The following is a 26,757-nucleotide window of genomic DNA, read 5'->3' on the forward strand; positions in this document are numbered from 1 at the left end:
AGCATATATTGGCTCTGTATGCTGATGACCTGATAGTGTTTCTGACTAGGCTGTCCATTAGTATACCAAAATTAATGCAACAAATGGAGTTATTCGGACAATTCTCTGGCTATAATATAAACGATTCAAAATCCTCCATCCTATTTCTGAACAAGGATGAAAGGCTAAATCCTATTATACAAACCCTGTTTATTAATGCAAAAGAAGGATTTGTGTACCTTGGAGTTAAAATCACCCCAGACATTGATACCATTGTAGCAACAAACTATGATCCTCTGATTAGTGAAGTGGAGGAATCTTTAAATAAATGGATGACAATGCCCATATCAGTGATTGGCCATATAAACATGATTAAAATGAATATATTGCCCACATTTTTATATCTCTTCCAGTCACTTCCTCTGCCTCTTCCAAAAGAATTCTTTGATAAACTAAACGGTATCTTTAATAGATTTATTTGGAATAATAAAAAACCTAGACTAAGACTTCGCTTGTTGTACCTACCATATGAAAGAGGGGGGTTACAACTCCCTAATCTTAGACTGTATTACTGGTCTGCACAGCTGCGCTTAGCTATGTTCTGCTTTTCCACTGAGTCACCCCCGACCTGGTTACAAATTGAACAAACATCAGTAACAAATCTTCAGTTAAATCTGTATTTATATTCTGCAAGCCTGAGCAATTAAAAAAAATGACAAATAACCCTTTTTTACAAAACACAATAGATGTTTGGTATAGGGCCCATCAGTATATGGGAGATAAGTCTTCTATCTCTCGTTTTTCACCTATTTGGGGCAACACATGTTTTAAAGCAGGAAGAGCGGATGGGGGTTTCAAAATCTGGGCAGATAAAGGTGTACAGAAGGTGGCAGATCTTTATAAGGATGGCAACCTTCTTACATTTGATCAGCTATGCCAAATATACAGCATCCCCAAAAAACATTTTTTTAAATATCTACAAGTTAAACATTTCATTATGTCAAAATATAAACAGATTGTATCTGAGCCACCATTATCACACTTGGAGAATGTCGTACTTCAAAAGCCAGTGGGCAGAGGTCATATCTCTTCAGTTTATACAGCTCTGTTAACACATGATGGGGATTCTGCCACTGACAAGTTGGAGGGCTGACATCCAAGAGGAGATACACGAGGTGGACTGGGAAACTGCATGTTTAAAAGCCCAAAGACAATCAATTAATACAAGGATGAAACTCCTCCAATATAAGTGGTTGATGAGAACTTACATAACCCCAGTCAAACTGAATCGCTGGTCGCCTGTCATCCCAGATAGCTGCAGTAAATGTTTAGACGAGAAGGGCACTCTGCTCCACTGTGTATGAAGCTGTCCAAAATTACAACAGTACTGGAAATTAATCACGCAAACTTTATCTAAGATTGTTGGAGTAAATATACCTGTTGAAGCAAAAATGTGTGTGTTGGGTATATATCCAAAGAACTGTGACTTTAGCACCAGACAGCTAAAATTAATTGACTTTGGCCTCCTGCAAGCTAGGTGCTTAATATCTTTGTATTGGAAGAAAGTGGATGTACCCTCAAGTCATATGTGGGTGAAGGAGATGGCATCATGTATTGTATTGGAACGACTTACTTATATTGTCAGAGGAAAGGGAGTAGATTTTGAAGAAATATGGTTACCTTTAACTGAGTTTCTGAGACATTATGAAGGGAATTAATTTAGAAAGTGATACTTGGTGCTGAGTTTTGGGTTTCTTTGTGTGTGTGTGGTTTTCTTTTTGTTTGTTTTGTTTTTTTGTTGTTGTTTTCTTTGTTATCTTTTTTGTTGTTTTTATTTTTCGTTCGCGTCCTGCTTTGTTTGTTTTACCCATGCTGTGCATCGGTTTTGTTTTATTTTATTATTTATTTATTTTTTTTATTATTATTATTATTGTTGTTTCTTTTAATTTATATTTGTTTATTTTGGGGACTATGTTCTTTAATATAAATCTCATGTTAACTGTACTATTATTCTTTGCTTGTTCTGTAATATAAAAGTCAATAAACAAATTTCCCACGTGTGGGACTAATAAAGGTTATCTTATCTTATCTTATCTTATGTTTTAAAAAAAACATGAATGTACAAAATGTTCAATAAACATGTTAAGTGCGTATATTTTCCTTTTTTCTTGAGTCTGTTTGCTCATGCAAAATGAAATGTGATTGATATAGAATAAAAATGAATGATATTTAATTGTGATTAATCCACAGTAATCCTGTGATGAATCTGATTAAACATTTTAATTGTTTGACAGCACTAATATATTATTGTATACTTATCTATTAGTATATAGATTTTTTAAAAAGTTGTATTTCACAGGAGAAAACCTGTGTTTAAAGTTTGAAGAAAACTAATCAAATTCTCTTTGAATTTAAGCATACATTCTTTGTGTTTATTAATTACAGATTAATTACAGAAAATTGTGAGATGAATTAGTTAATTTTTTTAATCTATTGACAGCACTAATATATATAACAGTTGATGGAGAGATGTGTCTGCTACTGTGTGGTATTTATCTGGGCTCTAATCTGAAGTGCTTTTAACTTGTAATTTCTGAGGCTGGTGACTTGGATGAATTTATCCTTAGCAGCAGAGGTGACTCTTGGTCTTCCTTTCCTGGGGTGGTCCTCATGTGAGCAGTTTTATTGTGGCACTTGATGGTTTTTGCATCTGCACTTCAGAGTTTTAGCAATTTTCTGGACTGACTGACCTTCAGTTCTTAAAGTAATGATGGACTGTTGTTTCTCTTTACTTAGCTGATTTGTTCTTACTATAATATTCAATTCAATTCAATTTTATTTATATAGCGCCAAATCACAACAAAAGTCGCCTCAAGGCGCTTCATAGATACAGAGAAAAACCCAACAATCATATGACCCCCTATGAGCAAGCACTTTGGCGACAGTGGGAAGGAAAAACTCCCTTTTAACAGGAAGAAACCTCCGGCAGAACCTGGCTCAGGGAGGGGCGGCCATCTGCTGCGACCGGTTGGGGTGAGAGAAGGAAGACAGGATAAAGACATGCTGTGGAAGAGAGACAGAGGTTAATAACAGATATGATTCAATGCAGAGAGGTATATTAATACATAGTGAGTGAGAAAGGTGGCTGGAAAGGAAAAACTCAATGCATCATGGGAATCCCCCGGCAGCCTACATCTATTGCAGCACAACTAAGCCCTAACTATATGCTTTAGCAAAAAGGAAAGTTTTAAGCCTAATCTTAAAAGTAGAGATAGTGTCTGTCTCCCGAATCCAAACTGGAAGCTGGTTCCACAGAAGAGGGGCCTGAAAACTGAAGGCTCTCCCTCCCATTCTACTTTTAAATACTCTAGGAACAACAAGTAGGCCTGCAGAGCGAGAGCGAAGTGCTCTAATAGGGTGATATGGTACTACAAGGTCATTAAGATAAGATGGGGACTGATTATTTAAGACCTTGTATGTGAGGAGCAGGATTTTGAATTCAATTCTGGATTTAACAGGAAGCCAATGAAGGGAAGCCAAAACAGGAGAAATATGCTCTCTCTTTCTAGTCCCTGTCAGGACTCTTGCTGCAGCATTATGGATTAGTTGAAGGCTTTTCAGCGAGTTTTTTGGACATCCTGATAATAATGAATTACAGTAGTCCAGCCTGGAAGTAATAAATGCATGAACTAGTTTTTCAGCGTCACTCTGAGACAGGATATTTCTAATTTTAGAGATGTTGCGCAAATGGAAGAAAGCAGTCTTACATATTTGTTTAATATGTGCGTTGAAGGACATGTCCTGGTCAAAAATGACTCCAAGGTTCCTCACCGCGTTACTGGAGGCCAAGGTAATGCCATCCAGAGTAAGAATCTGGTTAGATACCATATTTCTAAGATTTTCAGGGCCGAGTACAATAACCTCAGTTTTATCTGAATTAAGAAGCAGAAAGTTAGCGGCCATCCAGGTCTTTATGTCTTTAAGACATTCCTGCAGTTTAACTAATTGGTGTGTGTCATCTGGCTTCATGGACAGATAGAGCTGGGTGTCATCAGCATAGCAGTGAAAATGTATGCTATGTCTTCTAATGATACTGCCTAAGGGAAGCATGTATAATGTAAACAGAATTGGTCCTAGCACTGAACCCTGTGGAACTCCATAATTAACCTCAGTGTGTGAAGAGGACTCTCCATTTACATGCACAAACTGGAGTCTATTAGATAGATATGATACAAACCACTGCAGCGCATTACCTGTAATACCTACAGCATGTTCTAATCGCTCTAATAGGATATTATGGTCGACAGTATCGAATGCTGCACTAAGGTCTAGCAGGACAAGCACAGAGATGAGTCCACTGTCAGAGGCCATAAGAAGATCATTTGTAACCTTCACTAAAGCTGTTTCTGCGCTGTGCTGAGCTCTGAAACCTGACTGAAACTCTTCAAATAAACCATTCCTCTGCAGATGATCTGTTAGCTGTTTGACAACTACTCTTTCAAGGATTTTTGATATGAAAGGAAGGTTGGAGATTGGCCTATAATTAGCTAAGACTGCTGGGTCTAGAGATGGCTTTTTGAGTAAAGGTTTAACTACAGCCAGCTTGAAGGCCTGTGGTACATAGCCGATCATTAGAGATAGGTTGATCATATTTAAGATCGAAGAATTAATTAATGGCAGGACTTCTTTGAGCAGTTTTGTAGGAATGGGGTCTAAAAGACAGGTTGATGGTTTGGAGGAAGTAATTATTGAAGTTAACTCAGAAAGATCAATTGGAGAAAAAGAGTCTAACTTAACATCAATGGTACTAAGAGTAGCTGTAGATAATATTACATCTGTGGGATGATTATTGGTAATTTTTTCTCTAATGATAAAAATTTTATTTGTGAAGAAGTTCATGAAGTCATTACTAGTTAACGTTAAAGGGATGGTTGGCTCAAAAGAGCTCTGACTTTTTGTCAGCCTGGCTACAGTGCTGAAGAGAAACCTGGGGTTGTTCTTATTTACTTCAATCAGTGATGAATAGTAAGATGTTCTGGCTTTGCGGAGGGCTTTCTTATAAAGCAGCAAACTATTTCTCCAGGCTAAATGATGATCCTCTAGATTTGTGACACGCCATTTCCTCTCCAGATTACGAGTCATCTGCTTTAGGGTACGTGTTTGAGAATTATACCACGGAGTCAGGTACTTCTGATTTGAGGCCTTAGTTTTCACAGGAGCTACAGTATCCAGAGTCGTACGTAGTGAGGAGGTGAAATTATTAACAAGATAATCGACCTCTGTTGGGGTAGCATTCAGATAGCTGCTCTGCTCTGTGTTGGTACAGGGCATTGGAGATGATAACAGTGGGTGGATTATATTCTTAAACTTAGTTACAGCACTTTCAGAAAGACATCTACTTTGATAAAGTCTACTCTTCACCGCTGTGTAATCAATTATTGTAAAAGTAAATGTTATCAGGAAATGATCAGACAGGAGAGGGTTTTCAGGAAACACTGTTAAATGTTCAGTTTCTATGCCATATGTTAAAACAAGATCTAGAGTGTGATTAAAGTGGTGGGTGGGTTCTTTTACATTTTGAGAGAAGCCAATTGAGTCAGATTAAATGCCATGTTGAGGCTGTCATTTTTAGCATCTACATGGATGTTAAAATCACCCACAATAATTATTTTATCTGAGCTCAGAACTAAATTAGATATAAAGTCTGAGAAATCAGACAGAAACTCTGTGTAAGGCCCAGGTGGACGATAGATGATAACAAGTAAGACTGGTTTCTGAGTTTCACAGCTGGGGTGGACGAGGCTAAGCATCAGGCTTTCAAATGAATTAAAAGTCTGTCTTGGTCTTTCATTAATTAATAGGCTGGTGTGAAAAATTGCTGCCACACCGCCCCCTCGGCCTGTACTTCGAGATTTCTGGTAGTTAGAATGACTCGGGGGTGTTGATTCATTTAAACTAACATAATCATCCTGCTGCAACCAGGTTTCTGTAAGGCAGAGTAAATCAATTTGTTGATCAATTATTAAGTCATGTACTAACAGAGACTTGGAGGAGAGAGACCTAATATTTAATAATCCACATTTCACTGTTTTACTCTTTGGTTCAGATGTGGATACTGTATTGTTCTTTCTTTGTAATTGTTTATGTTTAAGTTGTTTGTTGCTGGTTTTTAGTTTGTTTTTTGTCTTTTTGGAAGCTGACACAGTCTCTATGGAGATGGGTTTTTGGGGGGGTAGCAGGAGGAGAGAAGCTGCAGAGAGGCGTGTAAGACTGCAACTCTGCTTCCTGGTCCCAACTCTGGATAGTCATATTTTGAATATATGAATTCTAAGAGTTGTCAAATAGGGCTGCCAGCTGTATACCAACCTGACTTCTGCACAGCTGATGGTCCCAACTCCATTAAGGCAAGAAATTCCACAAATGAACCCTGACAAGGCAAACCTGAAGTGAAAACCATTTCAGGTGACTACAATTAGCAATTTGGATATTTGTGAGTTGACTGACATATTGACTCGTATTGGACATATTGTGGTTTTACAGCATGCTTCATAGTAAATAGGCATGTACATGTACAGCTAAAGTCAACAGCAGACTGTCCGTCCAACTCACTACAGATTTATGGCACCCAGAGTTCTTTGTCCCACATCCACTATTATAGCAAGGACTATGAATTTGAATTTGGAGGGGTAATGTAAGAAGTGAAACATGGGTCTAACTGCTGTTTCTTGTAGGCAGAGTCAGGTGGGGTTTTTTTTATATTTATCAGCACAGGTGCAGGTAATTATCTCTTCTTTTTGATTGAACATCAAACTGTGTGTGGCAGTTCCTGCAGAGTGGTGTACTGAACCTTTTTTTTTCTAAAGGCAGATTGTAACGATCAGTGTCGTAGCCCCCTCTTGAAGAGACATCCACCTAGAGAAAAATATTTTACTTTGGTCAATGTGGACTTTGATACTGAGGGTTGTTTTTAACCTGTATGAGATTTATGCGTTAGAAGCTTGTAGTAGACCTTGTCAACTGTTCTTGTGATACCGAGCATTGGCCCGTACTTTGGAGACAAGTAACTAAAAATCTGTCTGGTAAAGTCTGGTAAAGTGACATATTCTAGGACAGATAACCAAGGAAGCATTTTCATTTAGTATATTTATGACTTGCTTTGGCAATGGAAGCGAGAAAGGTGTGGGGGTTGGATGAGGTGCTCTGGATTAGGGGTGCCACAAATGATTATTTTGATAGTTGACTAGTCACCGATTATTTTTGCGATTAGTCGACTAATCAGATCATGCATCCATTGGACGTAAAACGTACACCTTATTGCACTAGCATGCATCTGTACTTGTATAAATATCATTAGCTTACAGCTTGAAGTGTTTAAGGTATGTGCTAACTAAAAATAAAGACAAGATGATAGTTTATTAAATGTTTAATAAAATTTGTAGATTGTCTCGCTGGAGTTTAATAAACACAGCCGTCCGCTCCTTGCTATCTAAAATATAACATACAGGACACTGGAGTAAATTCTCGACCATCTCAGACTTATGTTTAGTCAGTTTTCTGTGTGACGTTTATTCAGCTGTGTGAAAACAATAACTTTAATATCACCCAAACCGATTTACTCAGAAACAAATAAAACACAGAAAAAAGGCAAACAATAACATGTTTAAGTTATCTGAGTGACTTATATATCATGTTTAACCTGAGTAGCCAAAGACCGCGGAGGTCTGAAAACAATGTGCCAGGAGTTCACTGTTCTTGCCGGCTCTAGTGAGCCTTGAACCCCCGGCTAGCTATTGAGCTGGTGGGTAACAGACGTCTCTGAAAACGTCGGAGCACTGTTGCACATATGTGATGTCTTGATAAATCAAGCAGATATTTGACATTTACACAGTTACATTCTTGCCTGAAAATATCTTGAAAGTTTATTTTGTGGACCAGAAAGAGTAATGTTGATGCAGCCCCTAAATTTGGACACAGCTACGATACCGGAGACCGCTTCTTCTTCTTTGGCATTTAACGGCAGTTGGCATCCTTGTACATGCATTGCTGCCATCTTTTTTTTTTTTTGTCCCTTATTACACTCTTAAATCCTACTGCTTATTCCTCATCTTTCAGGATCTTACTAAGCTTCAAACGACGCGCCGTCTATTAAATTAGCCATTGATGATTTTTATAGTCGACGTAATCATGAATATTGGACTAATTGTGGCTGCCCTACTCTGGATAACTGTTTTTGTCATGTAACTGGATTGCAATTTTTTAGGCCACTACCCTAAGACCTGACAAACTTCGGTATCCCACCTGAAGGCTAGGCTTCTGCTGGTCTAGCTTTTATGGTCACTAAGGCACGCAAACCCCCTGACCAATGGCAATCCCTCAGGGGGAAAACAGAAAAGCAAAAAAAACTAAACATACAAATAATAAAATGAAATATTGCTAATCACATTCTAACAATTAAAAACAGAACATTTACCTTAATTGGATAGCCTATATCGGATATATTCAAAACCAACAATAACACTTCTCACTATTGCAAATATTAACAAAACTAAAAAAGAGTAGGCCCAGTTATTTAAAAATGAGAATTTACAAAGTCTTGAAAAATAAAACTGAAAAATAGAAATAAACAATAAAAGAAAATATCCATCCAGATCTTTACAACCAACAATATAAAATCTATCTCAATTGGATGGAATATTCAAATAAATTTGCAAAATGAAGTAAGAATAAAATGCGACCTCTCAATATAACCAATACTTACATAGCTAAAAAAGGGTTGGTATAGTAATAAAGAGCAACAACAACCTGTTTATCATGGTTTCATGGAAAATCAAATTAACAGAGAGACATTAAAAGCACCTCATAACCTGTCGTAGCTAAACGGGAGAAAGTATGTTGGCTGGATAATGGTTGGCTGGATTCTTATGTATGCATAAGGGGCATATGGAGCATGAAGCTAATGTCATCCACACTTGACTTTTCTCATGACCCCTGGGTGAAGAAGAAAAGGGATATTTGTACAAACTGACCACAAGAGCACTTACAATAAACCAAACACTACTGATTATACCAGCAGCTTTAGACAGATTGGGCCAGTTGTATCTGAGAGACAGTTTTATGGCTCCCTTTGCTCCTATCAAGAGCTCAAGCAATTTAATCCTTGTTTTGTAGCTTTTGTAATTCAGCTTCCACTCAAACACCCCAAGATACTTGTAATTACTGACAATAATTGAGTTTGTGTCGATGCGAAACACAGCTTGGGCTGGACGGGACTGGGAGAAGAGTGCATTTGTTGTGCTTGTTTGGCAAGACGACAGTGATCCAAAGCTACAAAGACAACAAGAATATTACCCATTTAAATGTTTGGTAAAGTGAAATTGAATGTGACACAATGAGAGGAAAGGGGAGTGGACCCCACAGCCTCCTCAAAGGCTGTTATAATTAACTCATGTGCGACAGATACAGAACTGATACATAGCAGTTTTTATGACAGTGCTGCAAACATCACAGTTCCACATTTTCATCACTTAGTAATGTGTAACTTCTTTCTATTTGTTAGTTGTTGTTTTTTTACCTGCCTGCTTTTGATTAGAAAAGTTTGCCACAGAACATTCCCTGATGGCAGACTGTGTACCCCAAGTGTTATTTGCATGCACTAGGGCAATATTTGTAAACCAGAAATATCTTATAGGACAATGATTGTATAATGCATCATTTTTAATTTCCTAAAGCAGCAGAAGCTTGAAGATTAAGTAGTATCTGATCAAATGATTGCTGGTTTAATTCCCTAGGATCACAATCTGGGTTGTGAAGGAGTTCTCCTTTATAAAAAGAAAATAAGCCTCCAACTGCTCCGGTGAAAACTATAAAATAGGGAAACTCTAAAGCAGTGGCTATGGCAGCCAGTACCCTGGTGTAATTTGTACTGCAAAGTGAGTATCTGAAGAAAATAAATCAGAAGTTTGTGCTCAGCAAACTTAGTTTTTGTACAAATAATAATAATAATATATCAGAGTACAGTTAAGTGCTATCTGTTGTTGTTTTTTAGAATTATATTTACAGTATGTTTGAGAGGATCTGCTCTGCTGCAGTACAACAGCTCTTGGATGGTTGCCTTGGCTGCAAATACACAAGTACAGTGCAGTGAAGCCTGCAGCAGAAAGTTTTGGTTGACCACAGTATAAATCCTGAAGTCCTCTAGAGTCATTCAGCTATGCAAATGAGCAGTGGAGCACGACAGCCAACAACCAAATACACACAGGTATCGTAGACAATGTCCATATTTTGGTTGTGGTTATTTATTTTAAGGCTTTGTCTCAGCTAGTTTCTTTTGCCATGTGACTGTGTGATACTGTGCTGCAAACAGTGCTCTTTGGAGTCACCAGTCAAAGTGTGCTCAAGCTTACCCATATGGAAAAGATATATATAAATCTTATAAAGTTTGTATCTGTCTTGTGTGAAACTTGTATGAAAAGCATACAAGAGGGAAAACAGATATATAAGATCCCTACAAAACTTATATAAGGAAACTTGTATGTTTTGGATACTTAATGAAACAATATATGAAAGTAATGAGAAAGTGGCCACTTTCATGAGTAAATCATGTAAGCCTTATATGATTTACTCATGAAAGTGGCCGCTTTCATGAGTAAATCATATAAGTTTTTACTATTTCTTTTCCATATGGGTAGATTTGATCCAAAAGGTGAAGATTAAATCTAAATTTGACTGTGAGATATACAGTCACTTCTTAAAATGCTCCCTACATTAATATTTTTGAATTGCTTTTATTTATAATTGCTTTCTTGCTTAAAACTGGGGAGGCATGACATTTGTTTTCAGAGTTGTGAAACGTGGCCCAATTTTGTCCCGGGAGAGAATTCACCCAGAAGAGATTGGAAACACACTAATTCCAGTAGAGATGTCTCATCCATATAGCTGTAAAGTTCAGTTCAGTCTGCTGACATTCAGGTCATTCTGTTGCATCTTCAGCATCACTCAGCAGTTTTGTGGATAGGCACTCATGTTTTCAGTGAAGAACAAACAACTAGAACAATAAATAAATAAATAAAATTACAGTTGTGGGTACCTGAGTATTTGGAAAGTGAAACACATTTTTACGTGGTCTCTATACACCACCACAGTTTAGTTTTAAAAAGTTTTAAAAGGGCGATCGTGGCTCAAGAGTTGGGAGTTCGCCTTGTAATCGGAAGGTTGCCGGTTCGAGCCCCGGCTTGGACAGTCTCGGTCGTTGTGTCCTTGGGCAAGACACTTCACCCATTGCCTACTGGTGGTGGTCAGAGGGCCCGGTGGCGCCAGTGTCCGGCAGCCTCGCCTCTGTCAGTGCGCCCCAGGGTGGCTGTGGCTACAATGTAGCTTGCCATCACCAATGTGTGTGTGAATGGGTGGATGACAGGTTGTGTAAAGCGCTTTGGGGTCCTTAGGGACTAGAAAAGCGCTATACAAATACAGGCCATTTACCATTTTAAAAACTCCAAATCTTGTTCATGTATGTATTTTATTGTCATATACTGACTATAAGACTGTAGTGGAGAATAAATAAAGAAAATAACATATATAGAGAAATGCTTGACATTTATTATTTATTATGTTAATATAGGTTACATTGAGGTCTTTTCTTAACCCTCTGGGGTCCAGGGTATAATTGGCCGTTTTTACCTACTTTTGATTTTACCTCTATATTTCACCTTTAACTATTTACTTTGCCTTGTTTGGCATCTTTTTTTTCAGCACAACCTCACGTGTCTGAATTTACAGTTAGTTTTTCATTTTGAATAACTGTATTGGCACAATTGATATAAAATCAGACAAAAAATAAAATAAAATCAGAGTAGGAAAAAAGTGATATTTTTTGTTGTAAAAACCACAAACAGAACTTAAAATGCAAATATAAATAGTAAACTTTAAAAAACCTATGTACAATTTTTGAAACAACAAACTTATATGGAACTATTTGCCTAAAAATGCAGCCAATGCCTCAGGTGTTTTTGTCCATCTATTTACAAGATGACCAGGTGTCACAAAAATACTTCACACAAATAATTTGTGCCATTCAAGAAAACAGTTCCTGTCCACCACAAGACACAGGGGCACACCACAGGTTTGACACTTCCAGGGTGTGTCACTCCTCCTGTTGTCCTCCTGGAGACAGCGCTTACATTTGAGTCTGCCTTTAGTGGCTTTCTGGACAGCATATGTGTCTGTGAGAATGGGAACAGGAATGTGTTCAGCTCTCCTGCTGTGGCGAACACCTGTCTTATCCATGCCACAAAGCTCACACACCAGCTCCACCATGAAATCTTTGTGTGCCATGGGCTGAACCTGCTTGGCACTGCACATCTCATGATGCATGATAAATGCATTTGTGGTTGCAATGTCCAAAAAATGCAGCAACATGGTCCTGTACCAGCGGGCAGTTTTTCTGTGAGTGGAATAATACTGAATGAGCTGGTCAGACAGGTCAACCCCACCTATATTTTTGTTATATGCCATGATTGGAGTGGGACAGGGGATTTCTCTCGTAGCCCAGTGTCCATCTCTATCCTTCACCTTTCTCCTCACCGTCTCCCCTGAAAATGCAGGATGGATGGTGGAGCACACAGACACCTCCCGTGTGTCTATCCACTTCACAAAAACAAGTGGGCCCTCACTGATCCATCTCATAGATCCCCTTGGACATTTTCTGTTCAGAGCATTTGCCCTGTCTTTGGGACACCCTTTTCTGTTTTCCCTGTAGGTGCCACATGCACCAAATCTCACGCTTGTCAGGTCCAGGAACAGTCTGGGACTTGTATAAAAATTGTCCATGTAAATATGGTATCCAGTGCCAAGACAGGAAGGCTGAATAAGATTCATCACTACATCATAGGCCAGCCCATGCTCACTTGCAGCTTGATTCTTGCCAGTGTATATGGTAAAGCTGATGGTGTAGCCACTTCTCGATTCAGCCAATATAAACATTTTCATCCCCCATTTAGTCGGTTTGTCTTTCATATATTGTGTCATCCCAGTTTTTGCTTTGGTTGCCACTATCCTTTCATCTACTGACAACTCCCTCCTTGGGTGGTAATAAGCCTGGCAGGCACTGAGGATCTCATCATACAGAGGCCTGATTCTAAAAAGCTTGTCATGGCCTGGTGTTCCCTTCTTTGCGTCATTTTTTAGATCCTCCTCAGGATCACTGAGGTGGATGTTCCAAAATATGCCGTGGAACCTGTTTCTCGTCATCACTTTGGATGGAAGGGGCACAGACAAGATATGATCTCTGAGACTTGGAAGTGACACAAGTGACATGTAAATCAGGAGACCAAAAAACTGATAGAGATGTTCTGTCTCTACACCAGTCCATTTGTATTTTTTGCCTAAATGCTGATTGTTTTGGTAGCATTTTTGTTTGTGTTTGCACAAATTGTACTGACTGTGTCAGTAACAAAAAACAATAAGAAAATATATTTTGGGCTTTGGGGACAAAGTGTCTCTATCTGGACTCCTGGTGTTCTCCGTGGCTGAAACCTGCTACATTCTGGGGTAATGTCAGCATCCCCCTCTGACTTCCAGGGCTCAGAGCTGAGATGTGGCTCCGCTGCCTGAGGCAGTGGAGATCTGGACCTGGTGGGCGTGTCACGCCTTCCCTATCTCTCTGCAGACCTCCTACTAACACTCTGTGTAGATGTCAGAGGCTGCTCTTCCTCTCCTTCTCTCTTTACCTCTTCTAGAACAAAAAGTGGATCATCCACTTCATCGTCACACTCGTCACTCTCCGGCTCAGAGTGCCTCCACATTTTCTTCCAGCTCAAAAAAGAGTTTCAGTGCCTGATCAACATTTAGTAGCCATCTCATTGTTTTGATACGTGACACGTCAAACAACAACAAATAAACAACTACAGAAGACACTAACTACACACTCCAAAACCGCTAAATATCCTAAATTTCTCAAATTTTCACAACTCAAAATCAATATCGCTGTCAATCGCTTGCCGCCTTAACTCCCACAATCTTCCTCTCAGCCTCAGCAACCAAATGTTGCCATATCTTTTTTTGATTGGTTGATGTGGTTAATTTTTCCACCAATAGGAAAGGGGATGCTGTGTTGTTGGGTGGGGTGTGGGTGGGTGCGGATTCACTTGCAATGCGAGCGCTTTCTTTAGAAAATCCGGTGTTTATCGGCTCGTCTTGCAGTAAACGTTACAGCAGTGCAAGGGAAAAAGTATGCCAAATATAATTAATCGATAATTCATCTTTAATTGCTGACATCAATTTGAAGAGCCGGCGCGTCGGTCGACCCCAAAGGGTTAAACTTCTTTCAAAAGCTTGTGTGTTTCTCAAAGTAAATTTTTACTACTTATAGGTAAAATATTTTAAACTGTCATTACATGATTTATTAGCAGAGATGGGCAGTAATGCATTACAACTAACGCGTTACTGTAATACGATTTCTCTTTTCAAGTAATGAGTAATCTAAGGGATTACTATTGCAAAAAAGTAATTAGATTACTGTTACTTTCCGATAAGCATGCTGCGTTTCTGCATTACTAAAACATCGTGATTTTGTTTGTGAGAGTGTCTCATGGCTACGACGTCCGAGCGTGTGATGACTGTGGCAGCAACAGGCGTGTGTAGATCAACAGTGGATAATATGGAGTGCGGGAGAGAGTACGACCATGCCGCATTTAACGATTGGAAGTACTGACATTACTTTAAGTTTTATTCCATAAAAAGTGACAAAAACATTAGCGTCCGCTGTACACTCTGCGTGGGAAGAGGAAAATTTCACTTCCAATCTGAGCAAGCACCTAGCATGCTACAACGGGAATGTGAAATTCACAGAGAAACCTCCGGATCCCCCCACTGACATGACCACTGTGGCACTGGACAAACCACCACCAGCATCACTTTTACTAAATAGGTGACAATAAATTTAAGAGTGACAAGACTTGGTGCAGCTGAATCTTTGATTTTATTTATTTTTTGGTTTGTTTTACTTACATCTATTTGAAAGAGTGAGTATAAACACAAAACATTATTTTATATGCTGGAATATGCAGCAAATATGTTTAAATGTTAAACAATTTCTTCAAGTCAAAGACAGTTGCATATAAGTAAATTTTGCTTAATGCAATGTGCATAATGTTAAAAGATTAAAACTAATACAACAATTCTTAAAAAGAGGCTTCCCATTTGATTCAACTTTATATGATGGATTATGCATAATATGCAATATATGCAATATATGCAAAAATAGAATTGGGCTGAAAGGTCTATTGATTTATTACATATTCAGGTTGTGTATCATGTTTTTAAAAATAACAAAGTAATAAATAGCTAATTACTTTTGAAAATAAGTAATCAGTAATGTAACAGGATTACTTTCTTGGAGAAGTAATCAGTAACTAATTACGTTTTTCAAGTAACTTGACCAACACTGCTTATTATTTTATGTCATATTCATGAGAATTTACCCACATACATTTCTACCGATAAAATGTCTGCTGACCATGTTTTGGACCAAATCCCTCCAAATCATGTATGTTTTTATTATATGTAATAACTAGGGGTGCAACGATACACAAAATTCACGGTTCGGTTCGGTTCGATACTTTGGTGTCACGGTTCGATATTTTTTCGATACAAAAAATGTTCATGCATTTTTAATTTGTCATTTATTAAAATTATAAATATATATTTTAACTCAAAAGTACAGTTTTTAAATTTAACCCTAACCCTTGTGCGTGTTTTTTATTTTGACAGCGAATGCGCACCTTCGGACCACTTATGTGCACCCCTGGTTATTTAGCTCGTCATATTGCAGCCACAGAAATTATTTTGTCCATGAAACCAAAAAGCTGCACTTTCTTTTTGCCTTATAGTCTGATTTGTCATAACTTCTCCGTTTTGTGGTAAGCTTTTCTTTGGCTGTCACTTCTTCACCCTGACCTGTCTTATTTGGCTCAGCAGAACTGAAATGCTTTTACACACTCACTCACATAAGCTCAGCGATTCTCTGCGCAATCAACCTCTCACATGTTTAAGCTTGCTGCGGGAGATTTCACTTGTCATGTTTGCATAGTAAGCTAACGATTAATAAGACGATGTCAGAGGAATTGGTGCACAAATTATCATCACTCACAGATCAGTGCTGTCGCTCTCTATACACAGTTCGCACGATTGCAAAGTGAAAGCAAAAAAACAAGCGCAAATTCAAACGCGACTTCAATATGTCACATATTGACAGTGGCTCACCGATGCCAATGACATAATTACCCAGCTACATTTCTGAAAGAATGCAAAAGCATTGACATATATTTTTCCTACAATAGCCCGACGGGCAGGGAAGAGATAGATTTTGGTAGCCCGACTGAAAAAATCGCTAGCTCCGGGACGTCGGGCTAGCGATATTGCAAGCCCTGTATCTGATTGAGGAATCACTCATCTTTGGAAAAGAGAGTTTATTACAGAGAAATGGCTCTTTCCAAAATAAAAGCTATACTATCCGCTTCTTCTGGGCTATATTCTCAGCAGCATAAGGAGAATCATGTGCTAACAGCTGTCTAAATGACTCTGCTAAAGTTAGTAACATGCTTGCTTTTTTTTGTCTGCTTCCACTTGTCTTTGCACTAGGATGATGTCGGCGTAAATGTGCAGTCATATTCGTCGTGTTCCCACTAGTGCTTTCAGGTTAATCTCGTTGAAATGACCTTAACGCCACAACACGGCAAATCTCCGTTAACGAGCTACCGCCGATCGCTCCGTGCATGGGGCTAGACGGCCAACACGTTAACGAGCTAACTGCGCTAACACACTAGTTCACACCAATGTAATTGAGCATTGCATGGCACATCCAACATAATGTTTTACTTTAGTCCATGACTCGCTTACCTTCAGGGTCATACGTCACATGAAAACCAAAATAATTCCACACGCCAGAACTGAATGAGGGTGGGGGAGGTGCCCTGCGCTCTTCCTTCTGACTATGCTGTCTGTGTTGAGCGCTCAGTGGATCTGCGCTGGACAGTGCAGCCTAGGCGGAGTAGTCGAACACAGATTCACTGAGCGCTCAACACAGACAGCATCGTCAGAAGGAAAATTGATAAAATAAATTACAAATGTTGTATTGTTCGATACATATGCGTACCGAACCGAAAGCACTGTATCGAACGGTTCAATATCGATACGAATATCGTTGCACCCCTAGTAATAACTAAAGTGGCATTGTAAAGCGCTTTGGGTGCCTTGAAAAGCGCTATATAAATCCAATCCATTATTCCATCCATCCATCCATCTTCATCCGCTTTGTCCGGGGCCGGGTCGCGGGGGCAGCAGCCTAAGCAAAGACCTCCCTCTCCCCAGCCACCTCCTCCAGCTTGTCCGGGGGAATACCAAGGCGTTCCCAGGCCAGCCGAGAGATATAATCTCTCCAGCGTGTCCTGGGTCTGCCCCGGGGCCTCCTCCCGGTGGGACATGCCTGGAACACCTCACCCAGGAGGCGCCCAGGGGGCATCCTTGTCAGATGCCCGAACCACCTCAGCTGGCTCCTTTCGAGGTGGAGCAGCAGCTGCTCTACTCTGAGCCCCTCCCGGATGGCCGAACTTCTCACCCTATCTCTAAGGGAGAGGCCAGCCACCCTTTGGAGGAAGCTCATTTCTGCCGCTTGTATCCGCGATCTCGTTCTTTCGGTCACTACCCACAGCTTGTGGCCATAGGTGAGGGTAGGGACGTAGATCGACCGGTAAATTGAGAGCTTCGCTTTTACACTCAGCTCCCTCTTCACCACGACGGACCGGTGCAGCGTCCGCATTACTGCAGCTGCAGCCCCAATCCGTCTGTCGATCTCCGGCTCCCTTCTCCCATCACTCGCGAACAAGACCCCGAGATACTTGAACTCCTCCACTTGGGGCAGGAACTCATCCCCGACCCGGAGTGGGCACTCCACCCTTTTCCGGCTGAGAACCATGGCCTCAGATTTGGAGGTGCTGATCCTCATTCCCGCTGCTTCTCACTCGGCTGCGAACCGTTCCAGTGCGAGCTGGAGGCCCTCACCCGATGAAGCCAACAGAACCACATCATCTGCAAAAATCAGAGATGAGATTCTGAGGCCACCAAAGCGAAAGCCCTCCGCCACTTGGCTGCGCCTAGAAATCCTGTCCATAAAAATTATGTATAGCCTCCTTGAATTGCTACCTTATCGTGGTGGAGGGGTTTGTGTGTCCCAGGGATCCCAGGGGCTATGTTGTCTGGGGGCTCTTGCCCCCTGGTAGGGTCTCCCATGGCAAATTGGCCCTGGGTCAGGGACCAGACAAAGAGCGATTCATAAGACCCTTATGAAAAGGACACCGAGGGAACAGTTTACCCTGCCCGGGATAGGGTTACCGGGGCCCCGCCCTGGAGCCAGGCCCACCACCCGCAGGAGGCGCCATAGGGGTCGGGTGCATTGTGTGCCGGGTGGCGGCCAGGAGCGGAGGCCCTGGCGGACTGACCCCCGGCTGCCAAGACTGGCAATAGGGACATGGAATGTCACCTCTCTGGTGGGGAAGGAGCCTGAGTTAGTGCGTGAGGTTGAGAGGTACCGGCTAGATATAGTCGGGCTCACCTCTACACATGGCTTGGGCTCTGGAACCAGTCTCCCTATTCTGGTATTTTAAACAGTACTTACCGGATGGCGCCGGTGTGCATGGCTGACCGTCTGCGACCTCGACTGCGCCTCGGCGTAGTACTCTTTGTTATTTTATCCTTGGTTTTATGTTCACTAGGCGATTGTACACTAATAACTTATGATAGAGACACGCTCCTGAATCTTCGGTTCTCCTGTCCTCAACGACTGGACAGTTATGGGACCATGGGTGGTGCCACTCCCCTGCCGCCCGTCTCTTCCATCAAAACGACCTACCTACCTTTTCCCTTTCTGCGTAGGAAACGCTTCAGGAAACGGGGTAGAAGGAGTGGTGCCCGCGTTTGCGTCAAGGCTTATATTAGAGCCATGGCTATGGATTACCCTTCTACAAGTCGTGAGCTGTCACAATTTATCTTCTACTCAAACCTATCCTACCTGCCCAGTGGCTTATCACTCTGCTCGGTCTTGGATTACACCGCCTGGCCGCGGTGTTCAACACAGCAATCTCAACACCCTGCGACGGGCTACCGCTAATGACCTAGCTCCTCGGACTCGGATGGCTTTATTTAATGTTAGGTCTCTTTCAAATAAGGCCTTTCTCTTAAATGACTTTTTCCTCACCACGGGACTGGATGTTCTATTTCTGACGGAGACATGGACTTCTCCGGGTGAGTTTATCCCCTTTTCTGAGCTTCTCCCTCCTGACTGTGCCTTCTTTAGCTCACCAAGGCTCACTGGTAGAGGTGGTGGCCTAGCCTCGGTTTTTAAAAACAAACATGAAGCACGACTGCTACCCTCCCCAACCTATTCTAGCTTTGAAGCTCAGTTATTGGAATTGACTGGCCCTCGGACTACTCTGTGTGTTGTGGTTTATCATCCGCCTAAATACCACAAGATGTTTATTTCTGAATTTGCTGACTTCTTGGGATCCATTCTTTTTAAATATGGTTCTGTTATTATTTCTGGTGATTTTAACATTCATGTCTGTTGTATGGATGACCAATTGGCTAACGATTTTCTAGCACTAACTGCTTCTTTTAATCTTACCCAGTGGGTGAATGAGCCTACCCATGTTAAGGGCCACACCCTTGATTTGTTTTTTTCATATGATGTGGATATATGTATTAAGGAAATTAGAAACACTGGACTTTCCGACCATTCTCCAGTTATTTTCGATCTTGACCTTGGCAACACCGGATCACGCTTTGAGGCTCCTCTTTGCCCTACGCGTACTGTGAATGCTGATACTCTGTTGAAATTTTCTAATTCTTTTGTGAACTTTTCATTTACTACGTCAGATTGTCTTACTCCACATACGCTTGAGAATTTCGCCAATACTCTATTAACTACATGTTCCTCTATCCTTGATATTGTAGCACCGATCAAAATGAAACGCCCCAGAACCTACTCACAATGTTGGTTAAATGATTCTGTTCGCGCCTTACGACGTATGTGTCGACGGGATGAGAGGAGGTGGAGGAAAGATAATCTCCAGTCATCATATGACATTTTATGCATTAGCCGCTCGAAGTTTCAATCAGCTGCCAGAATGGCTAAAGCAGCTTTCCTATCTAAAATTATCACCACCAATGGAAACAACCCTCGAATTTTATTCAAAATTTTCAACTCTGTGGTCAACCCCTGCCCCTCTATGCCTCTGCCGTGCTCCCCGGGCCTTTGTGAAAAATTTTCAAGTTATTTTTTGGATAAAGTCGCATCTCTTAAATCTACCCTTCCTTTGGTGACCAACCGTATGCCCACCCCTGATTGTTCTACTACTTTTTGTCAATTTGAACCTGTTTCTCTCTCTACTCTGAAGCATCTAATTGAAAAACTGAACAATACTAATCTTGTACGTGATGTTCTTCCATCCCGTATAGTCAAGGATTGTTTTAGTGCAATTGGACCTTGTCTATTGTCCATATTGAACTCCTCCTTGCTGTCCGGCTATGTACCATCAGCTCTTAAACATGCTATAATCCAACCTGTTCTTAAAAAAAGTAACCTCGATCAAAATGATTATAGGCCGATTTCCAAACTTCCCTTCGTGGCTAAAATTCTTGAGAAGGTAGTTCTGCTTCAACTTCAGACCTACCTGGATGAGAATAACATTAATGATAAATATCAATCGGCCTTTAAACAACACCACAGCACTGAATCAGCACTGCTCCGAGTTTTTAATGACCTTTTACTAATGGCTGACAATGGACGCCCCTCTGTCCTAGTGCTATTGGATCTTTCATCGGCATTTGACATGGTTGACCATAACATACTATTGGCGAGACTAGAGCACACTGTAGGCATCAAGGGCGCTGCCTTGGATTGGTTTAAATCTTACCTCTCCAATCGGCTCTCTTCGGTTCACTTGGCCACCTCCTCCTCCTCCGCTGTACCTGTTTGCTGTGGTGTCCCCCAGGGATCTGTGTTAGGCCCTACCCTGTTCTCACTGTATATGCTTCCTTTAAGTGTCATTTTTGAGAAATACCACATTGCCTTTCACTATTATGCCGATGACATCCAGATCTATTTTGAGCTGAATGATGATCTAGCTATGTCCGTGAGTAACTTTCGAGAGTGCATGTGTGAGGTCAAGCAATGGCTTCTGGCAAATTTTCTTATCCTTAACGATAAGAAAACTGAAATTATGATCTTTGGCAGTGACGCTCTTCGTGCCAAACTTCATGATGCTTTTGGTTTTCTCACTAGTTCTTTCCCTGACACTGTTAGGAATTTGGGTGTGCTACTTGACAGCTCATTTAAACTTGATAAACAAGTATCTGCTGTCGTCAGATCTAGTTTCTACCAACTTCGCCTTATTTCCAAGGCCAAACACTACATCCCGCACAATGACTTGGAAAAGCTTATCCATGCCTTTGTAACGTCAAGACTAGATTACTGTAATTCACTTTATTATGGTCTCCACTCTACCCTTTTACATAGATTACAGACAGTCCAGAATGCCGCTGCACGCATTCTAACTAAAACTAAGAAGTTTGCTCACATCACTCCCGTCCTTGCTGATCTGCACTGGTTGCCTGTGAAATTTCGTATTCAATTCAAAATTCTGTTGTTTATTTTTAAAATTACTAATAACACAGGGCCAAGTTATCTTAAGGAACTCTTAAATTCATATCTTCCTACGAGGGCCTTAAGATCTTCCTCACAGTCATTGTTGGTTCAGCCCAGATCTCGCTTGAAGTCTAGAGGTGATCGAGCATTTGCTCTAGCTGCACCTGAGCTGTGGAACAATCTCCCGATTGGCATCCGGGCGTCTGATTCTATTCAATCTTTTAAATCACGGCTTAAAACATATTTGTTTGAACTTGCTTTTTCTACTAGTTAAATTCTCGCCTCGCTTCTTGTGAGTTATTCTATTAATGTGTCTGGTTGTTTTGCGTTGTCCTGCGCTGTCAATGTTTTCTATCACTGTGTTTGATGGTACAGCTTTACTCTGCTATAGCTGTGTGCTATAGTTTATTCTTATTAGTGGTCTTTACCTGTGAACATAATCTCACACTTATATGACTCTGACGTTATAGTGCTAATTATTTTATTATTTTATTGTTGCGTTGTCTATGTTCTCTATCACTGTGTATGATGGTACAGTTCTACTTTGCTATAGCTGTGTGCTATAGATTATTCCTATTAGTGGTTTTTACCTGTGAACATAATCCCACACTTATATGACTCCGATGTTTTAGTGTGAATCATTTTATTGTTTTATTGTTTTATGTAAAGCACTTTGGCATGCCCCTGGCTTTTAATGTGCTCTATAAATAAAGATTGTTGTTGTTGTTGTTGTTGTTGTCTCCTGGAGAGGGGCTGGACTCTGTCTCAGTCTGGAGTTGCCCCTGGTGAGAGGCAGCGGGCTGGGGTGGGTATCCTAATATCCCCTCGGCTTGCAGCCGGTACATTGGGGTTTTTCCCGGTGGACGAGAGGGTTTGTTCCCTGCGCCTTAGGGTCGGGGAACGGGTCCTGACTGTTATCTGCGCTTATGCGCCGAGTGGCAGTTCAGAGTACCCAGCCTTCTTAGAGTCCCTGGGGGGGGGGGGGGGGGGGGGGGGGGGTGCTGGAGGGTGCTCCACCTGGAGACTCTGTTGTCCTGCTGGGAGACTTCAATGCTCACGTGGGTAACGACAGCGAGACCTGGAGGGGCGTGATTGGGAGGAACGGCCTCCCTGATCTGAACCCGAGCGGTGCTCTGTTATTGGACTTCTGTGCTAACCACAGTTTGGCCATAACGAACACCCTGTTCGAACATAAGAGTGTCCATAAGTGCACGTGGCACCAGGACGCTCTAGGCCGTAGGTCGATGATCGATTTTGTAATCGTATCAGCAGACCTGCGACCATATGTTCTGGACACTCGGGTAAAGAGAGGGGCTGAGCTGTCAACTGATCACCACCTGGTGGTGAGTTGGATCAGGTGGCGGGGGAGGACGCTGGACAGACCTGGTGTACCTAAACGCGTAGTGAGGGTGTGCTGGGAACGTCTAGCAGAGGCCCCAGTCCGTGAGATCTTCAACGCACACCTCCGGCAGAGCTTCAACAGCATTCCGAGGGAGACTGGGGACATTGAGTCCGAATGGACCATGTTCAGCGTCTCCATTGCCGAAGCTGCTGCATTGAGCTGCGGCCGCAAGGTGGTTGGTGCCTGCCGTGGTGGTAATCCCCGAACCAAATGGTGGACACCAGAGGTGAAAGGAGCCACCAGGCTGAAGAAGGAGTCCTATCGGGCTTGGTTAGCCTGTGGGACTCCGGAGGCAGCCGACAGGTATCGACAGGCCAAGCGGAATGCGGCTCGGGCAGTGGCTGAAGCAAAAACTCGGGTGTGGGAGGAGTTCGGAGAGGCCATGGAAAAAGACTTTCGGACTGCCTCGAAGAGATTCTGGCAAACCGTCAGACGTCTCAGGAGGGGAAAGCGGTGCTCTACCTGCACTGTGTATAGTGCTGGCGGAGCGCTGCTGACGTCGACTGAGAAAATTGTCAGGCGGTGGAAGGAATACTTCGAGGACCTCCTTAATCCCACTGACACGTCTTCCGAGGAGGAAGCAGAGTCTGGGGATGAGGGGAATGACCCGCCAATTTCCGCGGGCGAGGTCACTGAGGCAGTTAAACAACTCCTTGGTGGCAGAGCCCCTGGTGTTGATGAGGTCCGCCCCGAGTTCCTGAAGGCTCTGGACGTTGTAGGGCTGTCCTGGTTGACACGCCTCTGCAATGTTGCGTGGAGATCAGTGGCAGTACCTGTGGACTGGCAGACCGGGGTGGTGGTCCCCATCTTTAAGAAAGGGGACCGGAGGGTGTGTTCCAACTACAGGGGGATCACACTCCTCAGCCTCCCTGGGAAAGTCTATGCCAGGGTGCTGGAAAGGAGAGTTCGTCCGTTAGTCGAACCTCGGATACAGGAGGAACAATCCATTATTATTATTATTATTATTATTAAGTGAAAGTGTGCAAAGACAGCAAGGCATGGAGATTAGGATGCTTCTGCCACTGTGATCTCCATGATCAGGCCAATGCAGTTTTTGAGAAAATGGAAACAGCTAAGTTTTTATTATTATTAATTCTTCTTATTATTATACAGTTTATACAGTTTGCTGGTTGCCTGCATACCATATCTTCATGTGATTGTGAAAATCTGCTCATTTTATATTCACATCAGTATGATAAGATAGACAGCAGCTTAGCAGAGACCAGAGGATGAGGCTGCAGTTTCAGAGAGGAGGATGCTGCAGATAAAACTGCCCAAATAATTACTATAATATCATGGTTTGTGAACTAGCTTTCCAAAAACCCTTTTAATTATTGCTTAGTGTAAAACTGCTGACTTGCACAATTTATTAAAGTGACATTGATATGTCGTTTAGCGATAGGTTGCTTTTACATTAATGATACTGATGTAATGAGCCCTAACATGTACATATTTCTATGTGCAATATTAGTCTGCAGTGGTATATAATGCCTCAGATTTGATTTTCCTTAATTTGGCAGCTGTATTTTGATAGCTACCTTGGTAATTGCATACTGTAGGAAATGGATTAAACAGTTTTTTAACTGCTACTTATAAATGCCTTATCACTTGTCACTGCCATTTGCTGTTACATCCTGCTTGCTTCTGTCTCTGTTTGAGGGATAATTTATTAGAAATTATCTAGTAGCTATTGAATAGTTGCATTTGATTTGATTCTCAAGAAAAGTAAGTACATGTTTATTGATTGTGCACAGGGGGTGACACGGGTTCCTTGCTGAGGGAATTTGTCATTGCTACTGCCGTTTGAATGCAGTTTGAGTCAACACACTGGGTGGATTCCTCTGTCAGCTGATGCAGAAGTCACCCAAATGACTGTGTCTGTGGTAAATGGCTGTGGATAATTAATGGATCTTGACCACTCTCTGCACCACTTACTGGACATGCAATTTCTTTAACATCTGTTTCAGCTCAAAATTTTTACTACATCATACCATAATACCTACTACATTCATTTTATAATTGAGCTCCTTATCATAGTAGGTTTTCCTTGATCAAGCTCCCCACTTGTTTGTATAGTTTCTATTTAGTTGGCTACTGTTCCACAGCGTTTTCCAAAGACTCCAAATTGGAGTCTTATATTGATTCTAATTTCTTATTTATTGTATGGGAAATAACATTGCCTGTAAAACGACTCTGTCCTTCACGAATTAGAATATAATGTTCCAGTGAAAAGACATGAGCTTTTAGGTTGGATCCAACTAAAAATTCACAAATATGACTACATAGGCACAAATAAATACCCACAAAATATATTTTTTTAAATGGTAGTACCTTAATTACCTTAATTAATTGTATTAATATAATTATAAATCTCTTCTGACAAAAACAAATTTTGTCACAAATGCTCAAGGAGTACCTGCATATAAGTGATCACCACTGATTGCTCCAAGAACAACCTTAAGGAGAACAATGAGAAACTGAAGAAAAAAAATTAAAAGGGTGCATGTGGCATGTAGTTAATGTATGCATTTATGTGGCATATAACTAACATAGTAATAACTTTAAAATAAGGCTTATTAGACATGTATCTATATTATCTGAGCAGCATTTCTTTAATATATTATACTTGAATTTGTTAGCATTGGTCAAAAATCAAAGCTAATCAAGTTTAAGAGTGTTAATTTTAAAAGGTATTATGTAGCATGTAAGCTCACACAGTCAGTAATGCCAATCATGCTCATTATAGCAGGGCACATATGTATCTATAATTGAACATAATTCAGTTTTTCTTCGTTAATTATAAACTTGACTGCATTTTCAGAGATCACAGTTGATAGGTGTCACCTCATTTAATAACATTAAGAGTCTTTATTACAGTTACAGTACTGTACATAGGTTTGCATTATGACTAAAAAAAGAAAAGAAAATTCCACAGTTTCAGCCATACAGGGTTAATGACACACAGTGAATTTACAGTATTGTACTTTACATTGAATGACAGTAATGATATGTAAAACATACAAAATGTAACTTTTTCAGATTCATGATTTATTTTGATCATTGACATGTTTTAATATTTTAAGTATAATGGTCACAGCCAAAAAATAAAATAAATAAATGCAGCCTAGAAACACCACCAAGAGCCACCAAGAGGTAGCAAGCATGTTTACCCACAGAACAATGAATTAGAAGGTGACATGAATCTAAATATTAATAAGATCTGAAATAGTTGCCAACAATTATATAGTCTAACTTTAAAGAATAATCGCTGCCATTCTTGTAAAAACTTATTAATCTCTGAGATCCATAGCCAGTGAAGGTGTACTCCTGCACCTAAATGAGTGCAACCATATTTATTTACAGTCACAGTTCTAGGAATGAGTACAAACCATTTTCCATGACGTAGAGCAAGACGACTGTTAGGAATGAGTTAGACATCTGACAAAAATGGGAGTGGATTTCATCTGTGGGCTCCGATTTAACAAAGGAAAGACATTAAGGAAAGACATCACAACAGTCAGTTTCGCCGAATGGTACAGAAGGGGTATGACAAATGACAGGGTTGCAGCAAAAGTTTTTGAGGGAGAGAATAGTTATGCTGATGGGCATCCTCCAGGCCTGCAATTTAAAGTTACTATCACATTAAATATGGGCAAAATTTTTAAAATTTTTAGAGAGCCAC

Source organism: Rhamphochromis sp. 'chilingali' (genome assembly GCF_963969265.1).
Source record: "Rhamphochromis sp. 'chilingali' genome assembly, chromosome: 5".
NCBI lineage: Eukaryota > Metazoa > Chordata > Actinopteri > Cichliformes > Cichlidae > Rhamphochromis > Rhamphochromis sp. 'chilingali'.